This window comes from Pinus tabuliformis, chromosome 9 (assembly GCF_031772625.1).
Source record: "Pinus tabuliformis cultivar Carrire ecotype Pingquan chromosome 9, CPIR1, whole genome shotgun sequence".
In the NCBI taxonomy this organism is placed as follows: Eukaryota; Viridiplantae; Streptophyta; class Pinopsida; order Pinales; family Pinaceae; genus Pinus; species Pinus tabuliformis.
This window is the reverse complement of record NC_142307.1, coordinates 1955215514-1955220751: the sequence shown is the minus strand read 5'-3', so window position 1 is coordinate 1955220751 and position 5238 is coordinate 1955215514. Positions and strand designations below refer to the sequence as shown.

General features: G+C 37.6%; 1 pseudogene; it reads right to left on the bottom strand.

Moving 5' to 3' along the window:
* Positions 1-1612: 1612 nt before the first annotated feature.
* On the bottom strand, positions 1613-3761 carry LOC149156805 (protein RTF1 homolog pseudogene; annotated as a pseudogene).
* Positions 3762-5238: the final 1477 nt, after the last annotated feature.

Here is a 5238-nt window from a genome sequence, read left to right as displayed (position 1 = left end):
GCTTTGGCCTCAAACTCGAGAGCTACTTGTAAAGCATTTATACTAAGCAGGTCCATTTTTCTTTGGATATTTTGGTTGAGAGTCCTCTAAGAAGTGAGTCGAGGAACTTCCAAGTTCATCACCATGGACTTGAAGCCATCAAAAATATTGTTTGATGCCTTTGACCAGGTACTTGCCTTACGTGAATCCATTGCTTCATGATTTCCTCTGCTTTCCCCTTCAGGTATAACCTATCTTGCATTTCTTGCTTGAAGCATATCAAAGTTTGTGTAGGAGGTGAATTTGAGTTGACTAAGTCTCGTACAAGAGCCCACCGCCATGTTAAGGGTTGGTCGCTCCATACTGACTTCTTTTAGCATCAACTTCTGTGCATCATTCAGTTGTTATATTTGAAAGAAGGCTTCTCGTACAAGAGCCCACCACCATCTTAAGGGTTGGTCGCTCCATACGGACTTCTATTAGCATCAACTTATGTGCATCATCCAGTTGTTACATTTGAAGGAAGGCTTCTAGGCTTTGCAGTGAAGCATCCAACACTTATATTTTAGGATTGAAGGCTTGATTTATAGTTCATATATCAGTGATGTTATTGTCCTATAATACCGTAAGACTGAAAGATTCATATCTGGTTTGAATTTTGATGATAGTGCTGGCCTCACATTCTGCTGGACTCCACATTTTCTGAAAGGCCGGGAACATATTTTGCATTTTAGATGCAATTGTTGGTTGTCAAATATGTCTTATACATTATTTTTATTGGACTTCATGCCTGTAGAGATATTTACTCTTGGCTACTTCCCCATCCATGATAGAGAAAAGGAGCCCAAACACTTGTGAGGCTTCTTCCTCTGCATAGGTGGTGTGTCAGAATGGGTGCTCTTTTTGGCAGACATTTGAGTAACGGTCTTCCGACAAACCTCTCTAAGCATCATCAGCAGCATAGTCTCCTGAAATCTCCCATGGCTAGCTCCTAAACGAGGGAGTAGTGACAGGCATTGGCGTGACAGGGAGAAGAAATGGGCAAATAACATATTCATTGGTGGCTTGAAAGTTAAAATGCATTTTCTTAAGAATTCTTTAGGGTTTCTTGGGAAGATAATTTTTTTGGGTTAAAAGTGGATTTGGTTTGGTTCAATTTTGGACAAACAACAGATTGACTATACGAATCCCAACTGAACTGAATTATTTGGCTGTACCAAAGTTCTTCCAGATTTTCGAATGTTTTCCTCGATTCAGCCAAACTTTTTTACCATGTAAAAGATAGTTGCTTATTAGATAGAATTGCAATCAATCGAAAGCAAGAATAAACAACTAAGCACAACAAAACAACCACAACTCTAAAAGCATTTAAGCAAACTATACTACAACAACATAAATTAATAAAACATAGCATTTATTACATGAATCTGAAAAACACTACATATTTCAACAATAATTTAGAAAAAGGCATCACTCAACATCAATCTCAAACAACATAAAATGCCATGTTTCACCAACTGCATGATAACTTGCAGTGGAATAGCATTACTTAGAGGAAAGGAATCCTTTTGGAACATTATATACCATTTTTTAGCAGAATGGTTGAGACAAAAAAACACCCTTGAACTTTAGATGTCAAGAAAATACAGCCTATATTTCTAACACATTGTTGATTTCATGCCTGCCAACAATCCATGATGTTGCTACTGTTAAAAGACAATCCTTGGTTGACTAGGTTATTGCAGTTGTGTTTTAAAGTGCCTATAATGGCACACTACATATAGAATTTGAAACAATTTACAAAAATGTTCACTTTAAGGCTTTTCTGCATATGTTTCTGGCAATCCCAAAAGGAAATTTCCGAATCTTTCATATAAAAATTAAATGGGGAAACCAACAAGCAGAGAAAATATCATTATTTATTTTCGCAACAGGCCTCTTCTACGCTTGTAATCATTCACAATTAATGTCAGACTATGCCTCCTTCCATCATTGCTAGGAACTTGCACTCCACAAGTTGACTCAATCTTCTGCTTTCTAGCCATAAAAGCTAAAGGGGCCCCTTGAGCACCCCCATACTTCTGCAGTCCAGCAAGTGAAATTGGAAGTTCAAAATCATGCAAAGATTACACCTTTGCATCTTCTGATACAGGAGCATCAATATCGACAAGCTTTCCATCATCCTCAGCAGTTTCTATTGCTTTGGCTTCCTCTACTTCGGTTGCATCTGCCTCTTTGTTCGCATCAGTGTTGTCTTCAGCAACCTTCGCCTTTGTATCATAATCATTTTGAGATTGAGTCCAACGCCGAGTGAAAGGATCATACCCTGCTTCACCTGCTTTAATATTAAGGTTTGGAGGCTTGATCTCAGAAGCGTTATTGAAATTTTCAGCCTTGTTTTTCTTATTCATTTATGCTAGTATCAAGGCTTTTGCATCCTTGCTTTTGCTTTGAAGAGAAAGGACTTCTAGTTCGTTCAATCTCACTTTAATTCTCTCAACTTCTGAATAATCATTCTTGCTCTCCGCCAGCTCCATCTCTCTTCTAACCTTGTCCTTTTCAGCAGCCACATTCAATGGCCTTTTGGAAGCCAACTTCTTTTCCTGTAACATTTGTTTTACAGTTTCTGCAGAATACACAAATTGATTTATCTTTTTTAGCGCATTTATTTTGTCCTCAACTTCTGCTCGACTAATCATCCAACCACCATTGCGTTCTACTTCCCGTTCCCAATCTGAAAACTCTTTCTCAAGTGGAGGTGAATCAGACACCCTGGCCATCTGCCATCTTTTTGCACTGCTCTCGCTACCCCAGAAACAATTCGAATACTTGTATGTGGTGCGGTTCTTAAACTTGTATTGTTTATCAAGGTCTGTCGCATCAACATTTTTTACCATGAAAAGACGATAAGTACTCTGTCCTGACCTGGACATTCCTATCGCAATTCTTACAAAGCATCCCACAATGATATTCTCAAATAATGGTTCCATAAACCACTTAGCAAGTTTTGATCTCCTTATTGTTATGCTTCTAATATCTTCAAAGCTGGGAGCGTCAGTAGAGCCGGGACCATCACCATCACTATCTGATTCTTCGCCACTACTTCCACTTCCTTCTCCTTCACTAGGGGATGACAAACTAAGGCTCGGACTCGCATGAGATTTTCTTCTACTAGGTGACGAATCCTACCCCTTAGATGAACCAGTATTATCTCTCCGCTTACTTTGAATGTCAGAATCTTGTGCTTTCTGCCGCCTTGCTACCAATTCACTCAAAGCATTTTCTTTTACAGAACTTGTCGATTTCACAGAAAAGCACATCCGTGAAGATGGAGGCCCTGTTTCTTTCCGTTGTTGATTTCTAATCTCGTTTTGGCGAGCCCTTTTACGCATTAAATAATTATCCCTTGCTTCTGCTCGTTCTGCCAAAATCAACTCCCAGTCCAGTTCAGACATTTTCCCAAGCTACTCCCTATCTTCATCATCTTTGTATAAATCACTTCCTATGGATAATTTGCTATCGAAATCACCACGACGACCCCTGTCATCATCATCCTTGTCACCAAAATCTAATCTCTTTTTCAGGGGCATTCTTGACCTAGAAGCCTTCCTATTTGTTGTCCCAGCATAATCTGAATCATCATCATCAATGTATTTTAAGTCACTGCCATCATCTAAATCAGAATCTTCCAGTCTCCCTTTCGCAGGATTTTGGTTTTGCTTTCCATCATTGGTAGATGTTCGACCAGCTGCTTCTAGCAGCAAATGCTCCAGTACAACCATAACTTTTTTCCCCTCCAAACACCCATGCCGATTGAATAGTCCTTCGTTCCCTGGCTAGAGCAGAGACTGCAAATACCACTCCTCAATAGATCTTCAAAATCTAAAACCTATTGTCCATCAAACAGATTAAAATTGTGAGAGGCAAACCACACCATGGAGCTTAATAAATGTACATCACCGACATTACGTTTTGTAATACATGGTCCTTACAATGAAATGAACATTACTATCTCAATTTGTTCAAAAGAACCCTTAGACCTGTAAAGAAAGCACATTGAAAATAGAGATGGCAAATTTCAAAAATATTTCTGAGCCAAATTCTTCATAGAACTGAAAGGTTTGAGAAGTACACATATCACAAAACAAGTATGCGCAAAAGCGTGAGAATATAACAAACCCTAACTATACAATTAATACTGACCAAAAGTCATAGAATAATAAATAGCACATGAAATTCAAACCAAGTAAAATCAAAGTCCTACCAGAAATCTGAATATTGCCCTAAAGAAAATTTTATATTCACAATGAAAAAAAGGGCGTTACAGAACAGGCAACGAAACCCTAAACGACCAACTCAAATTTATATTAATGTAAGTACAGACACTGACGAAACTGTGCAGATGTAAGCTACTGAAAGAATGAAAAGACACCAAATTTCTAACAGAGATGAGAAACATATATAGAATAATTAATGATTGAAAAAACTGAACTTTCTACAGGGAAAGAGTTAACGAACATTGTCACAAAAACCGAGTTCGAGTAAATAAATGGAATTTTATCTGATTGTCTGAAACGATAATTACCTGAATCCAAAACATCACCGAATACACAGACACTGTTTTCAAAGAAAGGAAAAAACAGATCTCGCAACAAAAACTGGAACTCTCTGGATTTCAGCTAAAATAACTGGAAAGTGGCAAAGAACGTCTAAACGAGCGGCACAAAAATACACATAAAATTAGATATTAACACATGCCTAGCCGACCTGAGACGAAACAAGGCCGAAGATCGGACACATGAACTTGTAAACAGACCGACTCTGTCTCATGAAGCCCTAGATCACATACCTCCAAAGGAAACATCCCCGAACAATAACTCTGAAGACAGAGAGGCCATTGGGTTGGGAGACAAAAGAACAGTGTGAGGATCAACGACCAAACTTCGTTCAATCGTCTAACACCACAAATCTACGGTCAACAATAGGACATGGCATCGGTTGGGGCAATTCATTTCAAAGGGAAACACCTTACGGCGTAAAAATAAGATACACTTTGTCATATAAACTAAGATGACAATGATTCATATACATATTTCAAAACTTCGTATTTAAATGTAATTAACAAAGTTCATATACGTATCAGAACAAAGAAACTATTTTTAGAAATATATTTATATATTTATATATAAAATCAATACTATACATATCACTATATATATATATATATATATATATATATATATATATATATATATATAT